Source organism: Panthera onca, chromosome C1, assembly GCF_046562875.1.
Source record: "Panthera onca isolate mPanOnc1 chromosome C1, mPanOnc1 haplotype 2, whole genome shotgun sequence".
NCBI classification, from domain to species: domain Eukaryota; kingdom Metazoa; phylum Chordata; class Mammalia; order Carnivora; family Felidae; genus Panthera; species Panthera onca.
The window spans coordinates 103,710,081-103,723,990 of NC_138346.1; the positions used below are offsets into that span (position 1 = coordinate 103,710,081).

A 13,910-nucleotide genomic window follows, 5' to 3' on the forward strand; every position below is an offset into this window, starting at 1 on the left:
TCCGCGGGGCCAGGCCGTTGTCAGTACAGTTTCTTCGTACTTGGGAACGTGGGCACGGTGACCGGGCAGAGCCAGGGCTGGGACACGGCGGGCGAAACTCCCAGAGGGCTTGGGTTAGGAGAAGGCTGACCGGGTGCGGGGGGAGAAGGGGCGGGCCAGCAGGCAAGTGAGGGTCCCCAGGGCCTCCTCCACACCCCCTCCTTCCTGGCTCCTCAAAGTGAGGCGTGGAGTCCTCTCCGACCACATCTGGGGGCATCCTCCGGGATAAAACTTGCAGATGCGTCTCCTAATATGGTCCTCTCCGTCCCGTTTACATTTAGGTGCACAGAGGGACACTTGCCCAAGTCCAGAGCAGCGCCGAGGCCTGAACTGACCCGCTTTGGTAAACAGCGCCACCTGGTGGCCACGGAAATGTCCATTTCCCCAAGAAGACACCGCGGGGCTGGTCTTTGCCCACTTCTCCGTGGAGGGTAGCGTCTGATAACGCCCCGTACGTAAACCGATTCTGTGCGGAGAGCGCTTGCCTGAATCACTCCCTTGAAAAAGGTCCAAGTGCAGTTGTTTGGTTTAATGACCTGCATTATTATAGGCTTTGGAGCTTGTGTGTGTGCCAAGTAAAAGGGTGAACAATACCCAAACTCTTCAGGGCAATGTTCCTCCGGAGAGCTGAACAGACAACATAAGCCCTACTGTTCGTAAGGGCCGGTGGTTGCAGTCACATTTTTATGGCATTAATCAATTTGTATCGTAATTTATAGGAATACTGTTCCCACACTGGGTTTTGTTGACTGAGGAAAGATCGGGGCAGCAGAGGGAAGGAAGCCCTTAACCCTGGGCAGAATCTTCCTCCTCGGGAAATGGAAGCGGAGCCGTGAGGCGGCCGCGTGGGAAAGAATGTGTGCTCCTTTGCCTGTCCCCGAAGGGCACCCCGACCTTGAGTTTAAGAAACATCCCAGCCCGCTGTCAGCAGCAGCCCGGCTCTGGGAGCGGCTGCGCCCTGCCGTTTTGGCCGTGCTCACATACGATGGCCTTTACTTCAAGGACTTCTTCCCTTAGCCCAAACAAGCCGACCTCAGAGGTCTGAGACAGCAGGCAGCAGACACAAGACTGCCACGTGCGGGCGGTCACGGAGTTCTGACCGTGGCCTGTGAGCTAAAGCCCATGGCAGTTTTTGTACACTCTGCTCGGGTGGGTAGGAGGTGGCGGAATGCGGGAGGCGCATCCCGTCCTTGAACCGTAGTGCGGCTACGTGCGCGTGCCTTGGTCGTGAGGTGCCTGGCTGTCCCTGACAGTGGTGGCTGGGCAGTGGGTCTACCACCCTCCAGGCCCCGCCACGCAGCCTTGCCTTGGGTGGTTCAGGAGTCAGCAGGCAGAGGAAACCCGCTTGCACACAACGATGCCGTGACCATATGCGGCTTGAAATTTCAGAGCAGACTTTTCAGAGCAGTCTCTCGTTACCTAGCTAAAAGTAGCTGTGTGCTTCTTGCCGTATACTTTCACACCTCTTCTCCCTTGCTCCCGGACCGCTCCTTCTGCACGCCCTAAATTACAGATCCTCGCTGGGGCTGAGCATTGAAAGACATCCGTTGGCTTCTCCCGTTCGTTAATAGAGGTGCTTAAGTCAGCCGGATGGCCTGCCCCGGCGCTCGGGCCCCCCTCCGCCCTCCTCCCCTCAATCATCCCCGGCCCTCCTCTCTCCCCACCTGTATGCAATGGTTCCCTGGACCAGCTCCAGAGCACTTTCTTTCATCCCTTGATTGGGCTTTTATTTTTAAGAAGAAAGCCAAGCACATTTTTAACAGCCGCGACCAGATGGAGCGAGCTCTTCTGAGGCAACGTAAAGGTAATAAAACAGAGCAAGCTGGTGTGGCTAACCTAATGAAAGATCCTGGGGCTTTGTGCCAGCTCTCACTAACCTTGGAGAATACTTGGGTTGTGTGGGAGGCAAATAACCCAGGGCAGTGTTTTCCTGACTTTTTCTGTCCTTAAACAACTGACCGAAGTCTGCGCCTTTCCTTATCCTCAAGCCTTTTCCACCTCGGTCTTGAACATTCTTCACTCCTCGTGCTTCACGGTGATTCGTACTTCTTGGTGTCCCTCGTCCTTGGTACCGGCCGCCTGCCCCCGTACCCCCCGCAGACACACGCATCATCACAAAGCTTGTTTCTCCATCATTAAGTCATTTCCTTTGAACCATAATCCTTTCCTTCTGGTCCTTTAGCCCAGCTTCTGGAATGGGCCCTCTCCCTCTCTCTGTCTCTGTGTCTGCGTGTGTGTGTGTGTGTGTGTGTCTTGTCTGTCTGTCCCTGACTCAGTCTGTCTCTCCATGTGACCCTCTCTCTGTCTGTCGGTCTGTCTGTCTTGTCTCGGTGTCTTCCCCCGCCCCCCCCCCCCCCCCCACTCTCCTGCTAGCTTAGAGCAGACTGTGGCCCTGACATCCTCGCGATGAGGACTGGCCCTGCAGGGTGGACAGCGTGGGCATCCTCACCCCTCCCCTGGCCTGGACCTGCTGACTGGTCCTGACTTGCTGGGTCCTTCCTTGTCATCTCTCACGTGTGCCACTGTTGGACGGCCTCCACTACCCCTGGCTCCCGGCTTACACGGCTTCAACCCTAGTCACTGCCTCAGCCTTTTACACGGATGCCACGCCATGCTCCCGCGTGCACGGGACTGGTTGTTCCACTCCTGGGGCTGCCGGTCTTCAGAGGTAGAAAAGCACCGGTGACAGTACAGCCTCCAGCCCCCAGTCCCTAGCCCCCAGCCCAGGGCTGGGCGGAGCCCGTGGCACCTTCTCCAGCAGCAGGAGGTGCATCCTTTGTGTCCCCAAGAGCCATGCACACGGCATCATTCTCGGAGTCCGTAGCAGGGAAGGTGGGCTAGCCCTCCACCCGGCTCGAGACCCTTTTGGCGCCCCTGTCTTGCAGCCACATGCCCGGGAGCCGTTACATGAACAGGGGCCCTTCTGCAGGTGTGGGGCTACTGGGCTCGGCTGAGCCAGCCTTCAGCCTGAACCACGCTCCTTTCCACCCGCCCCACACGTCATCCCAATGCCCCTTCTCTTTTCCCCGGGTGGAACCAGACCCCAAGTGCCACTGGGGCCTCATCACCATGTAAGGTGACTGTTAGCTTAAGTTGTTTCTCCACCTGAGTCCCTGCAGGGCTTGCCTTGGTTGCTCAGTGCACGTTAATGCAACGGAATCTGAGTGAGTGCAGGGACGTGAGTGGGGAGTGATCAAACATTTACAGCGCTGTGGGCCCCTCACTCCCATCAATCCTCATGGCAGCCTTGGGTATGGGCTGTACTGTTACATTTCAGGGATGAGTCGCTGAGGCCCTGAGAGGCTGGACAATTTGCCTGAGTTCACACAGCTGCCACATGGTGGAGTCTCGCCCCCCCCGCCCCCAGCCTCTTCTGGAACATTCTGCAGAATGTGGGCAAGATGGGGGAGTGGGGGAACCTAACTGCCGAGGTTGGGGAGCTGGGCCTGGTGGGACCGGCGAGGGACCAGCTGCTGGTTTAGTGGATTGTGGTCGGCGGGAGGGAGGAGGGTCTCATGGGGGCCTGGAGGGGCGTGGAGGGTGACTGACGTGAGGTGCAGGAGGAGAAGGAAGTTTCAGGAGGCTGGTGCTTCTGACCGGGGGAGACTAGGTGGATGGGTCCCCTTACCGGGGAGGGGGAACAGGAGACTGGTCCTGCCTGGCAGTTGGGGGACCTGGCGTGGGGAGGCTGCGGGCCCAACAGGTTTGCTGGCACCACGGGGTCCTGATGGCAGAGGCTGGAACAGCGATGGCACCTGGGTCCTGGGTCTGTTGTCCTTCCTCCGCCATCACTCCGCCTTTCGGCCTGTCTCCTGGGCCTGAGAAGGACGGGCTCAGAGCCACGCCCCAATCTTGGCACTTCCCCTCCACTCCGCCCTGGGGGAACTTGTTCTTACTGTGCTTAAAAGTAGGCTGAGAAATCAGTGCAAAGATGGGAAACTTAGTTTTCACATATAATGGGAGGGGTGTGTGGACTGGGAAAACAAGGGCCGATTGGATTTTATTTTTTGGGGAATCCGCTGCCGAGATGGGATGTCAGCAGGTGCACGGGGCGCTGGTTTCCCCAAATGGCAGGGCGACTCTCTCAGGAGCCAGTTCAAGTGTGACCCCGGGCTGCGCGGCACTTCCGGGCCCCGGCCCTGCCCTCTGGGGAGCGCCCCCGCCCTCTCATGGCTGGAGACATGCTCTTCCCACTCCCTCTGTGCCCCCTGAGGCCAGGGAACTGTCCCCTCACGTCTGTGCTCTGGCGACAGGGCATCGTGGAGCGTGGGTTGGACTTGATAGGAGGGGTGCGGTGGGGGTTCAGACAGGTAAGAGCAATGGCTGGGAACGTGGCCTGGGTCTCTGAGGTCACTGTACTGTCTGGGTTCACCATGGTGACACCCAGTGGCCCTAGCACTTGAGGTACCTCACATACATTGTCACCTTGCTGGGTCCTAGCTCTTGTTTCCAATTTGTCGATAAGGAAGCAGAACCATGGAAAAGTTACCTAGGTCTTCTAGAGTCACAGAGACAGGGAGTGGCAAAGTCAGGCGGGATCGGGGTGGGGAGGATGCTGGTGACCACACAGCCAGCTGGCCTGGCCTCCTCCAGGATGTGACCCCCCCCCCCCCCCCACCGGGGGACAGGAGCTCGGCCTGGTGTGGTGTCCAGCCGGGTGCTGTGTGGATGCCCACCAACTCTGGCGAGGCCAGAAGTATCTCCCGAAGTCTTTACAGATCACACTGAAGAAGAGGCACTTGTGTTCCAGATCCTCTGGCCGCTTCTGACTAACCGACGGAGGTCGAAGCCATCAGGGTGGTAACGGCTTCCTGCACATCTCTGACCTGCCGTTTACGGCCTCCTCAGATTCCCCGGGACCGCCAGGACTCAGCCGCCTGACTCTGCAGCTCCCAACCAACCTTGTCGATATCCCCGTTGGGGGCCTTTGCTTGGGCTTTAGGAAGGGTCGGTGGTGGATGTTTTTGGTGGAATTTTGCGGTCCGATGTCAGAGATGGCTGAAACGTGGCAGCGAGAGCGGGCCCTGGGCGTGTCTCCAGGATTGTATTTTTCTCTGCTCCAGGGCCTATCCCCTGGATGGTACCTATCCCCGAAAGGGGTCTGTGTTGGAGCCCAGCGCCCCTCGACCCTTGCTGAGTAGGAGTCATTAACTCCAGGGAACTAAAGGCAGAAGGAAGGGTTAGGCTTTGGGGCAAATCGGCAATGAATGAGCTTCTGTTCTCTAACCTGACCACATGTGTTGGAGGCAAATAGACACCTTGCTCTGCTCCTGTAAACACACCTTGTGCAGGTAGATGCTTGTCGGCTCACCCCTCGCATGGGAGAGATGCCCTTCTCATGCCCTGGCATTGTTGGCTCTTTGCTGCTCAAAGGACACTGCAACCTTGAACCAGCTCCCTGTGTTCCTTCCAGCGGGGATGAAACGAGCCTTCAGCAGGGCCTCATCCTTTACCAGGGCCTGGCAAGGGCCCTGGGAAGGGAGGCCACCGTTGAGCAACGCCCAGACATAGTCTACCATTCATTTCCAGATGCCTCTGGGCCTCAATTGTTTTCTTCCTCTCTTCCCATAGTTACAGATTTTGCAAGATCCGTTCAACACGTGTTCATGGGTCCATCCCCCCCTAAGCCGTTTAGATCCATCAGTCCAGTGTTCCCTTTGCTCTTTTCATGCTGACGGTTTTCAACGGCTGTTGACAAAGCTGCTAAAGGAACAGGTTTTTAAGAGCGCTCACGCGGTCGCCCCTGCGGGCTTAAATAAGCCCCTAAGGTTTCCCAGAGTGGGTAAGACGGAGCCTCCCAAGCTTCCCAGAGCAGGCCCAGGGATGCGCTTTGCTTTTTGCTTTTTTTTTTTTTTCCCTAAGTGGAGGGCACCATCTTTGCGTTGAAGGGAAGGTGCGCGGGAGCCGGGGGTTCCTATGGAAAAAGCCAATTCCTGGCGTAAGACTCAAAGGGAAAGTCCTCAGCTTTCCCTGAGCTGTACTGATCTGCAGAAGGCCTTCTTTACATCTGTATCTTTCTTGGCCGTGTTGGCCATGAAGGGCCATCGGGGCCGCCTCCATCTGTCTGGCGGGGTGAGTGAGGGCAGGGGTGATGCCCGGCTGTGGAACTCTGGGCCCAGGGGGACTATCTGAGCTGCGATTATGAGGGCTTCGTTCCTCGGACGCGTGGAAGACAGCTTGCTACAGATGCCACACGTTGGCGGTGCTGGTTGTCAACAACCAGCTAGAGCCCGGAGGCCGTCTTACGGCAGAGACGAGAGGCAGAGTCCCGGTGGCCACGTGTTACAAGCGTGGGGACGATACACCCGGTGTCTTCGGAGTTTTGCCCAAGCGTGAGGGGCCCTTCGTGTTCCATCGCCCCCGAGCACCCAGACCTTTGGAATGTTCTCTTCTTTCCTGGAGCCCTCACCCAGTGGCAGACGTGGCGGGGGTTTCCATCCATACCTGTTTCCTTCTCGTCCTGGGCACCCAGCTAGACGACTTCTTCCAGCCTCCCGTTGGGCGTGGCTGTGCGATTGGGTCTGGCCAGCGCAGCGTGGCTGGAAGTGGGGTGGGCCTCTTCCAGGCCCGTGGAGGAAGCTTCCCACGTGGCTCCCCATGTGCTGGCTTCCGCTGCGGAAGCTGGAGCACACGCCAGAGGGACCGGCCCGGGCTCCTGAATGACCTCGTGGAGGACTGCCACCACCCAGCCCTGGCATTGGGCTTGGCGTGAGTGAGAAATCAGCCCTCACTGGCTCTCGGCCGGTGCCCCCGTCGCTTGCTTTCTGGATTGTTCCGTGTCCTCTGGGTGAGTGTCAGCCCCTTCCCCTTGGCATTTCTGCATTTCCAGCTCCCTTCTCTCCCATCCTCGAGGAGAAAGCATCTTTTCCTTTCGCATCTACACTCATCCGAGTGTCCTCCATTGTGACTCCCCCCGCTCGAGTCCCCCTTCAGCTTTTCCCCGCGAATCCTTTCTCTTCCTTGAGTTCCAATCTTATCTTTCACGGGCCCCATTCCTTCTTGGTCGCGACTATGTTTAGCCCCCGCCCCCACCTTGTTACGCATGTCTCTATTTCTCGTCACCGTCGGGATCTGTGAACGGTCCCCTCCGCTGGGGATTTCAGTCCCCCTCCTCCTCACTCAGCTGCAGAATCTGCCTTCTGCTCCCACCGCCTTTGGGCGGTGACCGGCCCGAAGGCCCCGTTGGCTGCTACATTTGCAGTGTCTCCACAGTTCCCACACTTTATCATTTCTGTGGCACCCTTGCCAGGCTCTCCCTCTTGAGCCGACTGGCCTTTGTCGCTGGGCTTTGCTGGTTCCCCCACAGCTCGCCTCTCTCCACCACAGGCTGGTTGGTGTCCACGCAGGGACGGAAGGAAGGGGAGGGTATTCCTGGGGTTCCGGCCTGCACCTCTCCTCTTTCCCCATGGTGCCACCGTTTGTAATCTGCATCATTGACTCCCTTAGCATAGGCCGCCAGCTTCATGCATGATGACATCCCGGTCCCCATCCTCCTTCAGGATGCCACGACCCTCCATCCCAGGGGTGGGACTCCCCCAGGACCTTCCACCAAACACGCATCCAGCAGACCCATCTGCTGCCCCACACCCCCCACAACTATTCCCGCCTCCCCCTCATGCTCCCCCTCAGGCTCCCCAGCCTGCCGTTTTGGGGGGTTACAGGGATGACAGTTCTACATCAGCCAGCTGCCCAGCCCCAGTAGTTCTGAGCGCACCCTCTTATGTATATGGTTCCAGCCCTTGTCGTCTTTGCTTAATTAGACTTCCCCAGGGGCCGGTGCACCGCCCCCCTGCCCCCCGCCTCCCGTCCAGCCCATCTCTCACTCCTGCCATCCCAGCAGTCAGAGCCAGCTGGCTGGGGTGGTGGTGAGCCGTGCGTGCGTGTGGCATTCCTGGACAAGGCGTCCAGAGTGGGTAGAGCGTGGGCCGTGGGCTTGGGCAGACCTGGATTCCTGTCCTGGCCCTGTCACCTAGGAGCTGTTGACTTTGGCAATCACTTAATCCTTGTGAGGCTGAGTTTTTGCGTGTAAAATTGTGGTAACTATGTGATAATTGTGATAACCTACTTCAACAGGGGTGCTGTGAGGCGCGTGAAGGCCCTAGGGCACACGGCAGGTGTCCAGTGACTCCCCCCACCCCAGGAGTGCTCCTGGGGACTGCTTGGGGGAAGCCGGCCTGGGCGTGCGTCTGTGCTGGGTCCAGGGCTTGTGGACACCCGGAGTGCGGAAAGCCATCGTGGACCTGAAGGACCCTTCAGGTCAGCTGCAGTTTCTACCCCCGGGCCGTGCGGGTCTGATGAAGAATCTCAAGGCATTGAATCATTTTTTAATGCCTCATATTTAAGCTTTTTTTATTTCTAGAACATACACAAACGGCAAACTCTTCCTCCGACACTTGTCTTACTCCCCGGGAGAAAATTAGGCCACTGGAAACTCGTTTCATCTGCTGCAGAGGTGGAGGCCGGCGGGAGCCTCGAGAGCGGGATGTGCCTCGCCAAGAAGGCTGTCAGTGCTGGGGACACCGCCGGGGGGCCACAGCGGGGTTCTGGTGCCCGAGGAAGCCACCCAGAGCCGTGTCCAGACCCAGGATATGAGAGGGGGAAGCCCCACACAGCTCGTAGGGCTTCTGCAGGTAAACCGAATTGCCCCAGGTAGCCTGAGATCTGAAGGATGAGCCCTCAGAGTGACGCTAGCAGGCCAGTGCTGGCCCCGTTGTCACCCTGTCACCAGTGTGGGGTTGGGGCAGCGGAGCATACGTTTCCAACGTGTTGCCAGTGCTCGGTGAAAGCCTGGAGCCAAGTCTGTGGAAAAGATAAAGTAACAAATATAAGAAGTCATTGAGATGCGTCCTAGGGAAGAGAGCCAGCTTGTGCTGAAAGTCCTGTCTCTGTCTGAGAGCTGTCACCTGCAGTGACTCACCTCCCACTGACCAGAAGTCAAGGTCGGTCTGGCCTGTGGAGTGATACACCCTGGAGGGGGACTGTGGGTACTCCCCTCTGCTGCCGGGGCGACCAGACTCCCGAACCCCGGACCCTGCAGTGTCCGCGCAGGTCACGGCCGCTCGGCCCTGTGGGGCGCATGACATGCTTCGCCAGCTGGGACCCACAACAGCCTTGTGCAGGCGGAAGGACTAGCTCGAGCCTTGACGCGCAGATGCGCAAACTGAGGCCCGGGAGGAGCCCACAGACGGGCCGTGCCAAGTAGGGCAGCCCCTTGTGCCGAGTGCCTGGGCTGCCCTACTCCTCCCCATCTTTCCGAGGGTGGGTGAGGCCTGATGATATAATTGATATTAATCCCCGTGTTACCGGGTGGACAGGACACAGCCCCGCCTGCCAGAAACACCCCGGAAACACTCCCAGCTTTGGATTTCTATGAAAAACTCTTTAAAAATAAAAAAAACCCAAACCCACGGAGGACGGAGAGTTGAGGGGCCGTTGCTCCGGCGGAATGTTTGGTCTTCATGGGGCTTTTGTCCTTCCTTCACACAGAGCACAGGTCATGCCCACCTAGACTCAACTTCTTACAGACTCGTTCCGCTCAGACCCGACCCAAACTCAGGGACCGTCGCAAGTGACAGACGCCCGAGGGTCCCGATGGCCGGGGACAAGGGCAAGGAGAGGAAGCCTTGCCAAAATGAAAGCAAAGAGGCTTTAGAAGCCATGGGAAAAGGCTCCCTACAGGCAGCAGTCAAGAGAAATTCGCCTGGAACAGCCAGGTACCCAAGGTTGTCTACACCTTGTTAATTACTGACTTAAAACAAAACCTTTAGGTTTGGTGTCCCCTGGAGCTAAGTTCCTGCCACCCCATTGCCAGCCACCATTTCTGTCAAGGCAAAGAGCCACAGCTGTGGGGACAGGCTGGCGCTTGTGGGGGAGCAGCCTTTTCCCTCGTCGTTGCCCTCAGCTGTGGCCTCTGGAACGTTCCGTGGCAGCACGGAGGAGAAATGATACCTTAATACTTTTTGTTACAAGAGCTCTTCTGAAAAACATTCTACAAACAGGTATATTAGAGTAGTGGGTGTGGTTAATGTTACATCAGGGACAAGTCTGAACACAGACCTCGGTCATGGTTTTGGGTCTCGCGTTTCATTTTTATGTGAGGACGAAGTGAAGTAAGGGACTCATGTTAAATTACCTGGAAATGAGTTTGGTCAGGTTGGTGTCGTCATGGGAACTCCTGACAGCTCTTTCCTTCTTTGTTCTTTTTTTTTTTTTTTTTTTAAGTTTATTTATGTATTATGAGAGAGACAGAGACAGCACAAGTAGGGGAGGGGCAGAGAGAGGGAGAGAGAGGATCCCAAGCAGGCTCTGCGCTGTCAGTGTGGAGCCCGATGTGGGGCTCCAACTCAGGGAACCGTGAGATCATGACCTGAGCCGCAACCAAGAGTAGGATGCATAAGTGCCTGAGCCACCCGGGCACCCCAGCTCTATCTGTCTCTGGATTCCTCAGGATGCAGCCACAGGGCCTTGCGAGGGAGGTGAGGGGGGCTGGGAGACCTGTGTGTAACGAGTTCCCCACACGAGGGTCTCCTGAAGCCCAGGTGTGCCCTGACACCCGGTCATGGGAGCTTCAGGCAGGTAGCCGGCTCCCCAGCTGCCCCAGCAGAGCTGGGTTTGCCCGGGGAAGGGGCGAGAGGTGAGGGGCAGCGAGTGGGAGTGGAGGCTAGCTGATGCAAGCCATGCGTTTGTTCAGCAAGGAGGATCCGTGGGAGGCCTGTGCACCAGGTTAGGGCAGTGCACTGGCTGAGGGGCTGCATGCAGCTCTCTGGGAGGTGGTGACCTTGGGCCGGGTGCTGGCCTGCTCTGGGCCTGTTTCTCCTGCTCAAAAATGAGGACTCCAGTGCCCTCCTCCTAGGGCAGGTATGAGGACTCACGGTGTCACCATGGGGAAACACTCAGTGGGGTCCCTGCCACGGAGCAGTGAATTGTGTTTGCTCTCTGGTTATGACAGCAGCCAGCCCTTGCCCATGGGGGGCCCCAAGACAGGGGGAAGGCCATGATGCAGACAAGGGCAGAAGAGGAGGTGGAAGGAGAGCCTTTGCTGAGCACTTGACATTGAGTCTGGGCTAGACAAATGAGTAGAAATGTACCAAGAGCAAAGGACGTGCCAGGTAGAGGGACCAACAAAAGCACAGGGTCGGAAGGGACGTGATGTGTTTGGGGAACAGCAGGACTTGGTGTGGCTGGGTGCCAGATGGTGTTGGTGAGTCCCCAAGGGGGCACGGCTGGCCCGGCAGTCAGTTTGGTTGCACAAGCCTTAGATTGTGTCTTCAAAGCAGTGGGGTCTGGGGTGGGGGACTTTAAAACATATACAGACTAGATGGATTGTAGAATCTGTTAACAGGGATGGATCTTCTTGTTGAGTGTTTAATACTTAGCCAAATGTGCAAAACCCAGAAAGCAAGGGCACCTGAGTGGCTCAGTGGGTTAAACATCTGACTTCGGCTCAGGTCATGATCTCACAGTCCGTGAGTTCGAGCCCCGCGTTGGGCTCTGTGCTGACAGCTCAGAGCCTGGAGCCTGCTTTGGATTCTGTGTCTCCCTCTCTCCCTGCCCCTCCCCCACTTGCTCTCTGTCTCTCTGTCTCTCTCTCTCTCTCAAAAATAAAAAAGTAAACATTAAAAAAAAAACAAAAAAAACAAAGCACCTTTCTTTGAGGCCAAGACTGCCTGGGTATGAGGAGGGTGTTTGTTGTTTTGTTTTGTAATTTTAAACATGTAGAAGAGTGTATTTGTGTCCATCAGCCGGCTTCAACAGCGGCCAACTAGGACGTGGATTTTCGGTGGGAGCAGTGCCATAGGATGTGGTTTAGGAAGCTGACTGGTGGCACCTAGGAGCCCCCGTGCAAGGGTCCGGGCTGGTGGCCAAGAGAGATGGCTGGGCTTGTAGCCTTGTTTAGCCGAGTGTTGGTGAGGACCCAGACTAAGGCAGGGGGGTGAGAAGAGAGCAGATAGTTGGAAGAGATTTTGAAGTAGAACCAGTAGGATTTGGCAACCAACTGGATGTGAGAGGGGAGGGCATTGGAGGGGCTTTGTGGGATTCTACTGCCCGTGAGCGATCCTAGAGGAAGGAAAGGGTTTGAGGCAGGACAGAGGTCCAACCACAGTCCTTGAAGCCCTGTGTGGCCTCGATCACCATGCTGCAGCCCCCTTAGTTGTCTCCCAGTTCCTTGACTGCACCAAACTCTTTTCACCCCAGGACCTTTGTACATGCTGCTCCCTCTCTCTAGGTTGCTTCTGTCCTCACATGTCACCTCCACAACTCCCTCTCGTCCTTTCAGTCTCAGCTCACATGGCACCTCCATCGGGAGACTCATTTATTCCTGCTCTGTCTCTCGTTTGTGTCCTTACTGATCCTTATTGATCACAACATGTAAATCTGTTGCTTGATGACAGGCATTCCTCGGATATATTCTGAGTTCGGTTCCAGGCCACCGCAATAAACCAAGTATCACAATCAAGTGAGTCAAATGAAGTTTTTGGTGTCCCACTACGTATAAAGGTTATGTCGACCCTCTCCCATAATCTATTAAGTGTGCAATTGCATTATGTCTAAAAGCAACAAGGTACATACCTTAATCGAAAGACTTTATCGCTAAAAAATTCTAACCATCATCTGAGCTTTCCGCGAGTTGTAATCACTGGTCACAGATCATCATGACAAATACAATAATGGTTAAAAAGTTTTGAAATATTATGAGCCTTACCAAACGTGACACAGAGACGCAAAGCGAGCAGGCGCTTGTTGGACAAATAGTGCTGATAGATTTGCTCGACGCACGGTTGCCCCAAACCTTCAGTTTGTAAAAAAAATGCGATATTCTCAAAGTGCAATAGAACAAGGAATCCCTTCCCTTTCATGTGGATTTTCCATCTGCCTCTATATAACGTAAGCACCATGTGGGCCCACGGTAAGGACTCAGCGGGGGAGGGGATGAGTGAGTGACTCTGGATGGAGACCTTGGTGGAGGGGCTGGGGCTCGGGGCTGTGGTCAGCAGGGAGCCATGGATGGTTTCTGAGCAGAGGAGGGCATGGCGGAAGGCAGGTGGAGTAGGTCAGGCGGTGAGACCAGCGAGACTTGTGTGAGTGTATGCATGTGTGTGTGTGTGTGTTTGTGATATGTGCTGAGAAAGTCACAAGAGCTAACTGACCTGAGAGGTGCAGGGGTTTGGAGGGGATCCTCCTGGGGCCCTCAGCACCGAGGCACCGTGGAAAAACACCGTGCAGATTCTGGCAGCATCAGAAGGACGCCATCAATGTCGCCACCGGCAGTGTGACAGGTAGGTGGGAAGGCCTACCCAGTGCTTGGGGAACGACACACGTGGTCTGGTCTGCAGGTGACAGCCACTGCAGAAATGCTGTCAGGAAGCTTTTCTCAGGGCAGGAACCTGCCATAGCTCACAGCTCACTGGGGCACCTAGCCCAGCTCCTCTTCCTGGCCCTGGAGGCCTGCTCCCCACCTCTCAGGCCTGTGTCCCACGGGAGGCTCTTGGCTCTTAGCTCTGCCGCACCCTCGTTCTTGGGTCACTTGGCCTGGAAGGTCTTCTGTCTCCAACGCTTCAAAATCCAAGGCTTTCTCAAGGCCTTGCCCATGTCCCATCTCTTCCACGAAGCTCACCCCGACTGCCCTGCCCTCAGGGGCATCCCCCTCGTCTGAGTGCCCAGCTGGCTTCTAGTCTTTATTATGTGCTCTCTCCCCATGCCTCTTGCTTCTCTGGTATTCAGCTTGTGTTCCCAACGCTAAGCACTTCAAAAGAAGGTATCACCTTTTCCACATCGTCTGGGTTCTTAACTCAAGCAGAGACCCTCAAAAATGTGTGTCGGTTGGTTAGTTGATGGACTGATTGATAAGGTTAGTGGGTGATGGCTAATGA

The 13,910-nt window shown here is 56.4% G+C and overlaps 1 long non-coding RNA gene across 1 annotated transcript; it reads left to right on the top strand.

Moving 5' to 3' along the window:
* The first annotated feature begins 8,115 nt into the window (after positions 1 to 8,115).
* On the top strand, positions 8,116 to 12,492 carry LOC132673061 (uncharacterized). The gene is made up of 2 exons (XR_009607854.3): positions 8,116 to 8,295; positions 8,399 to 12,492. It is a non-coding gene; the product is annotated as an uncharacterized LOC132673061 (long non-coding RNA).
* Positions 12,493 to 13,910: the final 1,418 nt, after the last annotated feature.